General features: G+C 44.9%; 1 protein-coding gene across 1 annotated transcript in view; it reads right to left on the reverse strand.

The window, feature by feature from the left end:
- LOC102216160 (spectrin beta chain, non-erythrocytic 1) overlaps positions 1–10,328 on the reverse strand; it is a 99,157-nt gene extending 88,829 nt beyond the window's left edge. Inside the window, exon 1 of the mRNA XM_013913456.1 lies at positions 10,204–10,328. The gene's annotated coding sequence lies outside the window, so the exon portion shown is untranslated. The remainder of the gene's footprint in view (positions 1–10,203) is intronic.
- Positions 10,329–15,926: the final 5,598 nt, after the last annotated feature.

The following is a 15,926-nucleotide window of genomic DNA, read 5'->3' on the forward strand; positions in this document are numbered from 1 at the left end:
TTTTTTTATTCTTGTCTCTTTTCATACCGCCCCCCTGCAATGGGCCCCTCGGAATATTATGGGCGTGGCCTCTTTGTCAGGGGGTGACATAATATGGTTAGACTAAAATCTAAACATCATGTTTGTAGAATTATTATTTCATTATTTTGTGTAAAAATATTTGAAACGACAAAAACTACAAATAGCTAAAATATCACAAAACAGTTACTTTGTAACTAATAACAGACCTGTTACCAACAAACTGCAGTAAAACATGCAAACTTCCATTCTGCTCTCCACGTAGCATCGACACAACCCTCTCCAGCTGTGTCTATGCTACGCCGCTATTACCCCGCCCACTTTGGTCCAGCTTAAATTGTTTTTCTGAGGTTTGTTTTTTTGAGTTTCAACGTTTCTAAAAATGTGACACACTGAGACATCTGTGTGTTTTCAACAGAATTAATGTCGTCACATTTTCTGGCCTCGGCGTGGCCAGAAGTCAGTCACACACACTCACACACACTCACACACACCCCATCAGGATGGACAATTCCTGGAAACTGAGATCAAATCTACTCGCTTGCCTTTTTTTCCCTCCCTCTGATGTTGCTATGGCAATAAAAAGGCTTACATCAGTGACCTACACCCTTCTCATCACCCGGGTGGAGCTGTAACACAAGCCCTGATGATGTCATGCATTACATTACGTGTGTGTGTGGTTAATGTGCATGTGAGTTTTTATTTCAGTAACATGTCTGTGCTTTAGTTGGTGTACAAAGAGATTCCATGGAAAACAATTAGTATGAAAAAAGTGGAATTTGAGTCATAAAAACATTTTATGTGTGAGATGAGCTTTTACTTTGAAAAGTGTGAGAGGAGACATTAATCAGCTGAGTGTTTTAAAAGCTTTAGATGGTACGTTTCCTCGGCCTTCGAAGTCTGTGGCGAATCTCAGCCCATCACAGTGGCTGAGGTTACAGAACGCTCCTCAGAGCTAGCACAGAAACAACGCCTCAGCTTTCTTTCACTCCTGTGTAGACGGAACTAACACGAGTAAATTAACCAGCCGCAGTTTAACAGATGATTCGTGTTGGGAGTGCTGGCGGCGGCTCCACAGTGGTTTACTCGCTCGCCCAGCATGTGGAACTGCAGATCTGATGTGCCGTTCGGTCACAGGCTGGGGAGCGAAGGATAAAGTGCAAGTTCACGCAGATCACATGACAGCAGAGAGTCTGCAGAGCTTCAGCCCGGAGGAAGGTGGCGTTCCACTTTCGCCTAATCGCTCATTTCCTGTCGGCGTCTGCAGGCCGACCCCGCCCTCGTAGCGCTGCCTCAGGGTGTGCGCACGATGCATTCACAGCGTTTATATTTACACACACCCACAAAAAAGACATTTACACACCACTCAAACTCATTTCCCATGATGCCGAGCAACTTAGACTCCATCCACCACCAAGAACATCCCGGGATTTGAACCGGCAACTTCAACAAACCTCAGAGACACACACACACACACACACACACACACTGCAGATGTCAGGTTAGTGTGCAGCCTGAAAACATCTGGAGGCCTTACAGTGAACATTTCATTTAATAGGAATGTGTGTGTGTGTGTGTGTGTGTGTGTGAGAGAGAGGAACGCCTTTGGCTACATGGAAATCAAATTAAATGGAGTCCTGCTGAAGGTCAGTGCAAAATGCATGAGAGTGTGTGTGTGTGTGTGTGTGTGTGTGTATGTGTGTGCGCGTGTGTGGGGGGGGTATTTCCTCTCAAACTGTTACATGGAACACACACACACACACACACAATGAATGGTCATGACGTTAATCACAGCCTCTCAAACACTAACCTGTTGTATTCTGCTACGTCTACGGTGGCCCTGAAAGCTCAAACACAGCAGCTACACAAAAGCAGGAGGTGGTTTCAGAGTCTTCCTCATTACACCAACTTTGAGCAGCTCTTCCTCATGTTTTAGCTCCAGAGAGGAGGATGAAGGGCACTGAGCTGCTCCTCCTCTTCCTCTCCGAGGTGCATTTAAGTGGAATAAATGGGAAAAGCCTCCATTTAACATGAAAGGAAAACCAACAATGAATAAAAAGCTCAACTTTCATCTGCAGCGAAGACAAAAACAGCTCATCTGTGACTCTGTTACTAAAACTAAATTAGCCTTAAATTTTCTCACTAAGGAATGAAAACGATCCTTTAAACTTGAAAGCGTCAGTGCTTTGACTTATTGTTTGACTATTATGACCAATAATTAACGTGGTGAGATCTTTCCCTCTCCTCTGCTGGGCCAAGTCACTCGCTTGCATTAATTCACACCCATGTGAGCCATGAAAACGACGTCTCAAAGCGACGCTGCAGGTTAACGGACTAAGCTAGTGCTCAGCAGTGCTCTGATTGGACGAGCTGAGCAGATTTCCCCTCTGTCGCTCGCTCAGCCGTGCTGAGGTTTTGTACGAGCTCTGCAACTCTGACACTGTCGGGGCTGAAAACCCGTTCGTAGCCACTTTTTCTTCTTCGTTGGTCTCTGCAGACAGCGCAGCTGGCGTCAGTCCTTTAACCTGCTCTCTGCTGCTCGCCTCCTCACCTTTCCGCCGTCTCATCAGACGCCTGTGAAACCAATTAGCCGGCAGAGAAACTGCAGCGTGACAGATCAGAGCCGAAGCTCAAAATCAGATGTTTTACGTTTACGCACTTTTATTTTTCCGTCTCCTCGTCTATCAGGAATAAACTGACGAGCTTTTTGGAAGCACAGAAATGGAAAATATTGCTGCTGCACATCAGCGCAGGCTCTTCATAAACGCTCCTCTCCACATATTTTATTCATGAGATCTCAGCTTGTGCGTTTTTCCTTTTTAATCTTGGATGGAAATTTACTTCGACATTTATGAGCCGAGCAGCTTTGGCTTCTGTCACCTTTTAAAAACTTCATTTCAGATCCCAACAAATCCCGGAGCCTCGGGAGGAAGTGAAGGACCAACCGAACCGAGATTAGAAGAAGGCAGAGACGCTTTAATCCAAACATCTTTCATCACACCGAGTTTCATGTGCGTTTGACCCCCGCTGGGGTCAGACTGCTCCATGTAAGCCCCCCCACCCCCACAAGTAAAATCCGTATATGAATATGGAATCACAGCTTTGATGCTCGGGTTCGATCACACTCGAGCGTCGCGCTGAAACTAAAGCTCGGGTCTGTCTGCTTTACAGATGCTCTTATATAAACGTCTGTTTTCAGTTAATGATTTTTGCATCTGTCATGTGAAGATAAAGAATCTGGTTATTGTGAGGACTTCCTGTTCCTGCTCTCAGGATTCACATGGCAACAGTTTAAACCCTGAGGTTTTAAATCGAAACATTTCTCTACGCAGACGTCACTTTAGTAAGACGTCACTTTCAAAGCGTTACATTAACCGTAGACGTTGCATGTAGATTACTATCAGTAATCTTTAAACAATAAACTAAAAGCTATGAAAGACTTTAAAATGTTTACAACACGTAAAGATTTGATAAAGACTTTAAACTTAAGAACAAGATTTTACTTAAAAAGAAATTTAAAATACTTTCTTTTAAAATACAATAATTATTTTAAAAACTAAAAGCTTTAATTATAAAATAAAGTTTCTGTAAATTCTTAAAAGTTTAATGTGCATTTAAAAGTTGCACTTTAGTAAAAGTTTTCCAAAAACATTCTACGAGCTCGGTTTAAAGAGATTTGCTTAGACGACATCGTTTGAAAATTGGATTTAAAAGACTTTGTAGACTTTCTAGTAGACTTTTAATTACCCGCTTTACTTAGTGTTAAACTGCACATAATCTTAAAAAGATGTTTTACATTCAATAGAAAATTCAAGAGCTTTCAGTTTATGTTAAACATTATAAAACCTGAATTTTAAGAACTTTTATTCAACACCTTCATTTGAAAAACTTTAAAATCTCTACTTTACATTGACTGAAAGATTTGAAACTTTAAAGCTGCACACAAACATTTTATTTTCAACGCTTTATGCTCTTAAATCAAAACTGGAATTATTCAGTTTTTTTGTTTTTATAAACACATTTAAATACATTAAAGTATTTCACATTGAATAAATCTTTCTCTAAGTTTGCATTAATGAGACGTTCTAATAAACCCACAGTCCTCACTTTACATCAACTAAACGCTTTGATTTTTTTTATGCAAACAGCTTCACCTGACTTCTGTGTTGCAGCTCCACCTCCACCTGCTCCGTGTCTGCAGGTGAGACTGCGCCCGTGTGCAGCACAGCGAATGCTCCGAAGCGTCCGACTAAATTAAACCAGACTTTTAGACCCAAGCTTTAAAATCTGCGGCGTCGTGGTGAAGGTGAGCGCCGCTCTCACAGACTTTCTATACTTAGTTGAAGCTTCGCCGCTGGGAAACAGACCCTCCTCCTCCTCCTCCCTCTGTCCAACTGCTCCACTTCCTATCTGCGGGACACTTCCCAGAACATTCCTGCGTCCCTCCTCGTTCTCCTCTGCTTTCAGTTTTTACAGCTGGTATGTTTAATTCCTGTCCTCCTCCATCATCACCTACTCCCATCCCCACTGCCAATCACGTCACTTCATTTTAACTCGGTCCACTTCATTTTAGTAATCTGATTACTTGTTCTCGCCTTGTTTCCTGCTGAGGTCACGCAGCGTTAGCTTTAACTATGAACACAAACACGGTGTGTCGCGTTTGACGCCGCTCTCCTCACCACCTCCTGTTCTCCTCCCCCTCGTTCTCCTCCCTCAGGACCACCTCCCTCCTGGTTTTTATGCAGCTCCCTCCTCTCCCACGCATCCTTCCTCACAGCATCAAAATCGAGTTTTCTCCACACCCATCTGAAACTCTATCAGCTTCAAGTTTAAGCCTCAGAGTCGTGAATCTCTGACACTGCACTGCTTCAGTGAAGAAGGTGCAGTTTAAGCTCTTAAGGAGAAGCAGAAAAATGCAAGGTAAGAAGGAAGGATAAGAAGGAAAGGATGCATACAGGTAAGTGTGGTGAAGACAGAGAGGAAGGATGACTGGCCTCGTTTCCTAAAATAAAGCTCACCTCTTTGCTCTTAAAGGAACCTAGTTTCATCGATACTCCTGCTGCTCTGCACTACAGCAGATCAGCTGAGCATTAAAGGATGTGGGCAGATTTATGATGCATGGATCTGCACCAACCAAAGAGCAGATTTGAACTCTAAGCTTTGGACAGCATGTCACTGCTGATGTTTGGCGCTGTAATGCAGAACAGGAAGGAGGCCTCTGCGTTTCCTCGTTACATCCAAACCAGCAAATCAACCTTATGACCAATCCCAGAAACACGTCGACATTTAAAAAGACGCCGTGCGTGCCGTTTCCACGTTTCCCATAAACGCACCTCCTTCATCTCGTCACGCGCTTCCTCACCGTCTTTGGAATGAAACATCCTGCGATGGAGGTCGTTACTTCTTTTTAAAGGCCCAACGACTTTGGCAAAATTCAGACCAAACATCAGCCAGATTTCATATTTCCTGAATACAAAGAGTTGATATTTCTGAGCTTTTTACAGAGAAACACATCCTGAATTCAATGAATCGGACTTTTCTGATATTATGAATGTCTCTGGGAGGAAACGAGTGACACGGCATAAAATATTCCACAAACTGAAATCGTCTGAACAGCAGGAGACGATCAAACATGCTGCAAATAATCTGCCATAAACACGATTCCTAATGATCCCCGTCTGTAAACATTCACCCACTCAGGACCAAAATCCTGACCAAACACCTCGTTCTCCTGCATTTATGCTTCAGATTCAGATCACATGACCGCAGGCTCCTCCTCCTTCATCTGGCGACAATGAAGTCGGAGCGGCGTCCCTCTGTCCTCGCTATGCAAACAACCCGACGTCTGAGACGCACTCTGTCAACTCCGTTCTGCACTAACGAAGACAGAAACACTCGGATCTGTTTACAGGAAGGAGCTCGGAGAAGAAACGACAGCAGGAGGGACGGAGGCCACAAAACGTGACGATTCAGGACAAAGGCGGTCTGAGGCGGACGCGTTCGACCGCACGAATAACAGCGGCTTAAGTGAAGTTATCAAAAGTGCACATTAAGAAGTGAGAAATGCTTTTGTGGACAGTTTCCTGATGAGTTTATGCTTCAATGTGAATCCAACAGACGTTTACTTTATAAAGTCTGATCCAAATCTAAAGGCATGTTTAAAGCCATCGTGTACTCCAGTCCCAGCTGCTGGTTCATGATGATGAACACAAAGTTTTCCACATTTAACCAGAACGTCCACGTCAGCATCATCATGCACGGGTTCAAAACCCTGAGACGATCACAGGTCAGCAAGTCGAGGAAACGGGAAAATGTTTGAATACAAAAACCAGGCCTCAAACTAAAAGCTCCAGGATTGGAAACGGTTTCGTTTCCTTTGCTTAAACATGAAAAGAGGTTTTTGTTTGGTGAGCAGAGACAACAGGAGGACGCACAGACCGCTCGGGCTCACATCGGCGCTCTGACACAACGGCAAAGACAAACAGGAAGTGCTGTGCATTCAAAGACAAAGTCAACACAAACCTGCTGAACTCACCACCGGTGCCTCCATTCATGAATACGACTGAGCCAAACATTTAAAGGAAGTTCTGCTGACGCCACCTCGTAGCGTTTTCGCTTCGCCTGTTATGCAGTCGTGCTCCTACAACGCAGCGAGCTGAAGACACAACTGTTTAATATTGATGGAGCTGGAAGCGTGGGACTCGGACGCTGCAGCAGAGCTGATGACTTACAGCTCGGATCCCCCCGCCGCGTGACGCCGAAACCCACATCATCACCGCCGCCCACACCGCCTCAGAGGCATCAGCGGAGGAGCCAAAACGCACCCAGAAGCATCATCGGATCTCCATCAGGAGTATCGATCCACTGAAAGTGTCCCTGCAGACCGTTAAAACATCCAAACGGATCGAACCAAGAAACAAACCAAGTGAGGACTTCCCCTCGTTACCAGCTTCACTTCATTTAAAGGTCTCAGAGCCACCTGAGCTCTGACCACGAGGACGCGGCAGAACCTGCTTTCACCACCACTTTCTTTCTATCCCATGTAGGGCTGCCACAAACGACTATTTTGATAGTCGACTAATCAGATCATCATCCATTGGACGTAAAAGTACAGCTTATTGCACCAGCAGCATCTGCTCTTATATAACTATCATTAGCTTACAGCTTTAAGTGTGTAAGGTCTGTACTAACAATAAAGACAAGATGATAGTTTATTAAATTTTAATGAAATCTGCAGATTGTTTCGGTGGAGTTTAATAAACTCCTTGCTATCTAAAATATAACAGGACACCGGAGTAAATTCTGGAGCATCTCACACTTCTGATAATCAGCTGTCTGCTTGATGTTTATTCAGCTGTGTAAAAACTATAACTTTAATCTCAGCCAAACCGATTTACTCAGGAACAAATAAAATACTGAAAAAAGCCAAACAATAACATTTTAAGTTATCTAAGTGACTCATATATCATGTTTAACCTGAGTAGCGAAAGACAGCGGTGGGTTTGAAAACGATCTGCCGGGAGTCCGGTGTTCTCACGGCGCTAGTGAGCCTTGCCCCCGGCTAGCTAACGAGCTAGTGGGTAACAGACGTCTCCGAAAACGTCGGAGCGCTTTTGAAAATATGCGGTGTCTTGATAAACTGATATGTTAAACGTTTATTTTGTGACCCAGAAAGAATAATAAGAGTAACATTAAAACTAACTAGCTGCCGCCATTGTTGACAACTGAGCTGGGCCGCGCTATGAATTCTGGGACACAGCTTCTTCTTCTTCGGGGTTTAACGGCAGCTGGCATCCTTGTACATGCAGTGCTGCCATCTTCTGTTTCAGTCCGTTATTACACTCTTAAATCCTGCTACTTATTCCTGCGTCTTTCAGGATCTTACAAAGGTTCAAACGACGCGTCGACTATTAAATCAGTCGTCGATGATTTTGATAGTCGACTAATCGTGGCAGCCCTATTCCCATCACCTTTTACCTTTTTCGCTCACACAAAGCGCACGATCAGCTGTGGGGCTGTGTCTGAGCTGAGGGTGGTGTCTGGGTCGAGCACACAGGCAGAACAGAAGCATCACAAAAACTGGCTAAAAATGAGAGATTCTTAATATCCAGAAACAAATTCAGTCACTTAAAAGTTAAAAATCAGGGATCGGCTTGTTTATTCGCTCACTTATGAGGCTTTTAGTTGGAAACCAGCCAGGCGGCCCAAACTAGACCGACCCAGCAGGGTACACCAACCTTAGACCGGCGGATTTTTATCATATACGGAGAAACATTTCTCAAACTTCAGAATGCGCAAAATTTCCATAACGAAAAAAGCAAAATCACAAAAATTTAGTTCACATTAAAAGTCTGTTTAACTGTTCCCATCACAGCTGAACTCTGCTTGTCTTCATGTCCTGTTCATATCAAACATGACCAAAGTTCCTAATAATGAGCTGAGCCTGCTTAAGCTCTCAGTTTCACCGTTTTTTGGGGGGTTTTTCCCCCCCATTCTTGGATCTGTGTGACATCACAGAGACAGGATATGCCTAATATGGCTCTCCCAGACAAAGAAGCCCCACCTCCTCTGCTGTTCAAATCAAGAGGCAGCCAATCAGGAGAGTTTGTGTAAAGTGAAAAATCAGTGCTAAAATGGCTTTAAGTGCAAGATAAAGTAGGATTATTCTGAACTGACACTCATGCAAAGCTGGTCTAACACAATATAAAACGTGGAGAGAATACTCTGGTGAATCGTCTTTATAAAAAGTACATTTACTATAAACTTGTCAGATTTTTAAGTGGTTTAAATGTTACATTTTGATCATAGGCGGTCCTCCAGGATCCCCACACCCCCGTGGTATTTTAAAGGGAGTAAAATAAAACTGGTCATCCTCAGTGGAAGTCATCCAAACATCTATCAGTTTCCTTTTGCTTATCCAGAGCCGGGTCACAAGCCCAGCAGGGCGTTCCAGAGGAAGGTTTTCCAGCTGAGGAAGGGATCCGGGAAATGTTGGCACTAGAACTGACTGGAGGAAATCACGTCAGTGTGAAATATGCTTTTCCTCGAGCATCGGTTAACTGTGAGGATTACGATCTTACTTACACGCCAGAAAGGAAAACTCTGGCTGCGTGATTCAACATTTTTTTTAGTTCATGTTTGAATCTTTTAAAAGATTTTAGGGTTGGAGATTAACTTTTTACTGCCAACACGGCGGCGTCCTTGAGCCTCCCAGTGGGAACAAAGTATGAAAAGCAATAATTTTTATCCCTGAAACAGCAGATTTAGGCTGAAAAGGTGCAAATCTCCATCTCTGGTTTCACTGCAGCTGGTTGTTAAAGCAGCAGCAGCCTGACAACTGCTCCACACCTCACTGTGATATTATAAAGGCTCCGGTCAACAAGTTGCCAAATGTTTCCCAGTTGCTGCATCAGAGAAATGAGGAGATAGGTGGGGGAGGATGAAGATAAGGGTGAGGAGAAGCAGGGGAGGAGGAGAAAGCAGGGTGAGGAGAAGCAGTGAGGACAGATCAGGGAACGAAAAGATTAGGAGGAGAGAAAGCAGCACTCGGCCTGTATCGGATTACATAATTGCTTCAAACAGGGTCTGCGCAAACAGCAGCAGTCCACGCAGAAACACCTCCACGTCCCCGAACTTCATTTAAGCCCGCAACGTTAGAAACACGTCACACTCCTGCACAGAAACAGCTCGCGACACGTGAGACGAAAACAGCAGAAATATCTGCAGACATCTGAATTATTAAGACGCAACGATGAGCTGTGAGGGGAGAGCAGCGGCGCTGGGCGGGACAGAGGGACGGAGTACAGAGAAGGTCACTCCAGAGAAGCTGTGGGAACGTCCTGCTGTTTGTTTGCTCTGAGGTCGACCACGCCTGCACCACCACCACCATCATCATCACCATCATCATCCATCAGGAGAGCGGGGACAAACAAACCCTCCATCAGCTCCGACTGAGCCGTGAGAGCTGCAGACTTTCACCAAAACAACCACCTCCTCCACCTCCTCCTCCACCAGCAGCAGCTCCTGCGCACCATGCACAAGTTCAACGCCACGATGGAGAACATGGCGGGGGGAGGGGGCGCACAGACACACGGGGAGAAGACGTCGCTGCCCGGCTCGTCTTTGCACCAACAGCCCGCAGCTGTGGAGGTTAACCCGAGAGAGGCAGACCGGGGCTGCACTCACCTGGAGACCGACGGAAGCGCAGTGGAGTCCCGCTCGGAGCGAAGGACGGACGGGCTGCTGAGAGCTCGGAGCACGAAGAGCGCAGAAGCACAGTCCTGAAATCCACCAATCCTCCTCCTCCTCCTCTTCCTCCTCCCCCCGCCCTCCGCTTCAGCCCGGCCTGGACTGCAGCGCACGGTGCGCTCGGTTCAAACACCGGGACACCCCGCCGGGGCACTGACCCTGCTTTATGACGATTATTATAACGTCATCCGCAGCAGTCTCATAAATATTACTAAGCAAACTAAAGTAATTACACTGACAGATCCCCACCGCCTACACTCACTGTGTTCATGTACGATCAAATCAAACCGCACAGCGCTTTATACTGTACGGTAACCCCCGAAAACCACACTCGGCCCTGTGAGCAGGCACTTGGCGATAGTGGGAAGAAAAAACTCTCTTTTAACAGGAAGAAACCTCCGACAGAAGCAGGTTCAGGGAGGGGCGAGACAAATTTAATAACACATTTTCTGTCTGTTTATTCTGCCATGTTGAATTTGAGATTGACTTTACTGGATAATTTTAATATTGCTTCCTTTTGCATCTATTTTTTTGAGCTTTGTTTTTAATTTAAGATACATATTAAGTATTAAGTAAGATAGAAAACAATTTTTAAAAGCCAGGTAAACATATGGTTCAAAAAGCTTTTCTTGAATGTTCAGACTCCTCAGTTTCCCTGAGATAACTAATAAAAATATATATTTCACCCCATGTGCCAGTTACACTCACAGACAGCTGGATTTGAACCCAGGACCTTTGTGCTAACCGCTGTGCCACCATGCTGCTATCATTTTAATGTAACTGTTGTCTTTAATAGAAGCGACACACCTCGTGTTGTCAGGTGACTGAATGTGGAACAAATGAAAGTTTCATTAAAACTCTTCATAAATAGAAACATAATTTCCATCCTTTCCTCTTGAATTCAAAAACACTTTTGTTTTCTTCACTATTTTTGTCTCTTTTTTTGTCTTTTTTAACATTTGTGTCAGACTGTTTTTATCATTTATCATTTTAGATGGTGTAGAAAACATTAAAAGTTTACCACCAGTGTATGCAAATTGTCTTTTATGTAACTCATACATTACAAATTACCATACAGCCTTATATAGGTTAAAAATATGACTAAACAGTAAACAAAACTCAGGTACATGTTGCATGACAAATGTTTATGCGACAGATCAGTTATAATTTGTACAGTCGGTGTGTAAACAGTTAATTTGTGATTTGTTTTTTCATTTAATGCCTTTTTGACCGGATTTAACTTGATTTTACACATTTTCTGCATCATAAAACCAAAACATTCAGTCTTTTCTTCCATCACTGGTAAACATTTACATTTTTCATTAACTGTATAGTTACTTTGTACGCATACACATAGACAGATTAAATTAATAATAAAAGATTTTGATGTAAAATAATAATTTGTGTGTGTTTACAATCAAAAACAGGACTGTCCTCGGAGACCAGCCTGATGTCAGTGCGCCCCAGGGCAGCTGTGGCTACAACGTAGCTGCCATCACTAGTGTGTGAATGTGTGTGTGACTGAATGTAGTGTGAAGTGCTTTGGGGTCCTTAGGGACTGAGTAAAGCGCTATACAAATACAGGCCATTTACCATTTACCATGACGTCCTCTGCAGTGGACAAAAAAACTTAGCGATACTTTTTCCTGCAGTTCTCCGGAGGCTGTATCCTCCTCATCGAAGTGACAGTGCATGTTTAGGCTCCAGGTTACAGCACCAGAACGTCTCCGCCCGTCTGTGCTGCGGTTGAGTTTATAAGAAGCGCCCCTATCTCCCAAAGTAAGAGTGAGGGGCGGAGAGTCAGGCAGGGAGGAGGGAGACGAGGGAGAGTCTGCAGAGACTGAGTGATGCCAAAATGCAAAAAGTTGGAGGTGTAACATCACTGAGCAGCAAAATATGAAAGATGCAGTTAGAAATACTCAGCTGAGCCTCCCGTTGGGCTCAGTCTGGGTGACCCTGATCTTATCTCCATCATCTACCCCCCACATCCTCCCTGTGTGTCCAGCAGAAACAGACCTCAGGCTCTGTGTCCTGGCAGCACTGGTCATAATAAACCTCCCACTCGATGAATCATCAGATCAGAGCTCCATTTGTCCACTGACTCTGTAAATCACCCTGCAGGAGAAAGATAACTTCAAGCTTTTTATTCAGTGACTGTGAGCTCAGGACACAGAAAGAGGAGCTTTAAAAGGGAAACATGAAAGTCATATAACTCTTCCACTGATCGATGTTCACGTCAAACATGACCATAGTTTCTAATGATGACGCCACTGCAGGTAACAGAAGTCCCAGTGAGCTCAGGCTGATGAAACTCTCAGGTCATCACAGTGTTTTCTGCTCTTAGATCTGAGGGGATAAAAGCCCCGCCCACCTGCTTTTCAAACGTTCTTTTTAAGAGGGGCAGTCAATCAAAAGAAAGGAAGCTTAAAGGGGAGGAGCTAAAACGTAGAATAAGCTCCACACGTATGATTTTGGACTGAGTCATGCAAAGCTGCTCTGGGAGAGTAAAGTATGAAGCCGGACGGGACTCGTGATCCCTAACAGTTTGTTTTGTGCTGATTACGAGACAATAAGTAAAGATGCCTCATCCTCAGTGTGTTACAGTGGGCTCTTTGGTGGTTGTGTAGGTTTCTTTTGTTAGTTTTGATGGTGTCACTCATTTTGGACACCACACTATTTCTCTTTGTGATTCTTAATTATCTCATTGTTTCTACTTGCCTTACAAGAGGAAAAACTCCCACCAACAGCTGCAAGCAGCAAAGATCAAACCTGGGTTTCAGTGTTCAGATACTCTATCCAGGGAGCTTGTCATTTATCCACACAGAGTTTTTCCAGTTCTCTTGAGAAATGAGTAAAATAACTTCTTGTTACTCATTTCTGCAGAACAAGACGTCCAGTTCAGAGACTTAAAGGAACTGAGCTAAAGTCTAACAGGTAGTGACGAGCTACAGCTGCCTGTCAGGGTTAATCACCCCTGTGCAGTGGTTATGAAGTGGGAAACGCTGTAAACATGTTTATTTCTGGGAGTCTGTTGGGACGGATTCACGTTGGAGTGGACATCAGAGAAAATGAGCCTTGGAGCCCTCTGCTGCAGTCCTCGCTGTGCACATTTTCAATCCATCTGTGGATCTTTTGTGTCTCTTTATAGATGTTTTTTGCCTTTGTGGTCATCTGACACATCGGTTTATAGAGCGAGAGGCCACATCACAGGTTCCTCAAGCAGCAGCACACACAGTGTTTGGTCTCGTTTACAGATGTCTACACTAAACTCCTGCAGTCTCAAGGTCTACAACTCAAACTGGCCCTAACAAAGATATGAACACAACAGGCTGCTCACTGCGTGTGTGTGTGTGTGGGATTATCACTCAGATACCAGACACCGTGTAGAAATGTCTAACAGACCACAGCCTTATTTGAGGAGAAGGTCAGAGGTCGTGGAGGTAATTCCCCGTCGTGCAGCAGCTGCTGCAGAGCTCTGAAGTCACTCCCTGTTTTCTGCCTGCTGCTCATTCACTTCCTGTCGTTACATCTGAGTGGATAAACTCTCATTTATTCCATCAGTGATATCATGGACAGGCGACACAAGATTAATTCCATGAAAAAGAAACGAGTTACATCACAGCTTAATCTACTGAGAAAAGTAACTTCTTAGAGAAATTTCACAGTCCCAGAAAGAAGCGTCCTTTGCTTTTATCTCACGTTTACATCCAGATGAACTGTTTAACATGGGAGTCTATGGGGACTGACTCACTGCTGATGCCTCCAGTGGACACCAGAGGAACTGCAGATCAGAGTCAGTTACTTCATTTCAAGCTGTGAGTCAGCTGGCTGCAAAAACATGTTTGTGCCTCGTCGTTGGTCGACAGCGTGACGGTAAAACCGTGTCTGATGGTCACAACTAGGTCGCTGATTGGCTGTTTGTTTCCTGCCTCCCTGAGGAGAACAGAAGATGCTGTTTGTGTGAAATGTCAGCATTTCTTTCACTGCAAAGTTGCACTCAACTTCAACATGTTGCTTAGTAACAGCTGGCTGTCAGCACCCACTCAGGTGTGTGTGTGTGTGTGTGTGTGTGTGTGTGTGTGTGTGTGTGTGTGTGTGTGTGTGTGTGTGTGTGTGTGTGTGTGAGATGAATAGCACCGAGTGTGTGGGCAGTTTGAGTGCTGGGCAGATTTAAAGGGAGAAGATGGATAAACAAAGCCGAGGAAAGGAGAGGAGGAGAGGATACACAAGAGAAAGAAGGCGAGGAGACGACTTTTCTTTCTTTCTCTTTGCAGACAGAGTGGCGTTTCCATGGTGAACACTATGGGATGCCAAGCTGGTTGCTGGGAGAGGAAGAGGAGGAGGAAGAGCAGGTCAAGGCTGGTGGATTTTTTCCAGCATTTCCACAGAGACTGAAGAGTGTGGGTGGGCTGGCCCTCTCTCTCTCGCTCTCATGGCACCTCACTGAGTGTGGGGGCGGCTGTGTTATTATTTGTTGTAGCAGGAAGAATGAGAGAAGGTTGGAGGTGGGTGGAGGAGGACAGCAGCTGCAGATGTCAGGTCCACGGGGACCTGACATCTGCCTGTGGTCTCAGTCGTGACAGGGAGGTGACTCAAGTCCACTGCTGATGTCCAGGACTTGTTTTTAGGAACTCGGGATCTGTAGCTCCTCTGAGCTGCTGACGGTGCAAAGCAGATGTGACATCACTTCAGCATGTGCTGCCGTTCATCGGGGCATAAACTGGCCGTGAACAGCCAAGGTCTTCGACCAGCTCACACTGAGTGTTTGACAGAGTCACGGTTAGTCGATGACAGGTGTGTCTGGGCGACACGGTACCTTCATCACGCCTGTTAAACCCGCCGTGTCACATGTGGGCCAGGAAACGCTCAAAAGTACAGATGCTTATCTGAATTATCTTTATTTTCAGTGGTCACCAAACATAATGACAGCAGCGTCTTTGAATTCAGGGTTTTTGAGCACCACATCTCTGCTCTCTGCTCTAACGTGTATGAGATGTGCATGACTGTAGCTAGGTGTGCTTAGCAAAGTGTTTACATGTGCACAGGCTCTGAGGAGAATTAAGATCCTCATAAAACACGAACACCTCCTCCTCTCTAATCTCCAATTGTCTTTATTGTGTGTGTTTGTGTGTAAAGTCTCAGGGCAGGTTGGCATGACAACAAGCGTCCATGTCCAACAGTGTATCCATGGAGATTTGCTCTCTAAGCACACACACGCACAGCGTGGTGTGCGTCTGTAACTGCAGATATTTCCTGATGAACGCAGCCTTTAAAGGACCATTCAGCTGTTTTTATTTTCACATCTCGCTGGCTCTGATTGGCTGTTGCTGCGGTGACGGCTGCTCAGGGGCTCCCGCTGCCTCAGGGGATTGTTGCTGCCGATCCGGGAGCCTCTCGCTGTGATTTAATTGGATCAGATGGCAGGTAATCGTATCAGGTGATGTGCTGTTATGTAATGACATCACTGCAGGGGTGTGTTTGTTTACATCACGCAGTGGTGTACGATGCAAATCCATTAATAACACACGTCTCACAAAACCTTTTGCGTCTTAGTTTAAAGGCCTTCGATCGTAGCCTGAAACTTTATCTTAGCCCGTGTGGAAACCGCTCAACGCAACTTAATGTAGAGGCCACAGTCGATAATGAACGTCATCGAGAAG

Source organism: Pundamilia nyererei, unplaced genomic scaffold (assembly GCF_000239375.1).
Source record: "Pundamilia nyererei isolate P.nyererei 1_Seehausen unplaced genomic scaffold, PunNye1.0 scaffold00133, whole genome shotgun sequence".
Lineage (NCBI taxonomy): Eukaryota > Metazoa > Chordata > Actinopteri > Cichliformes > Cichlidae > Pundamilia > Pundamilia nyererei.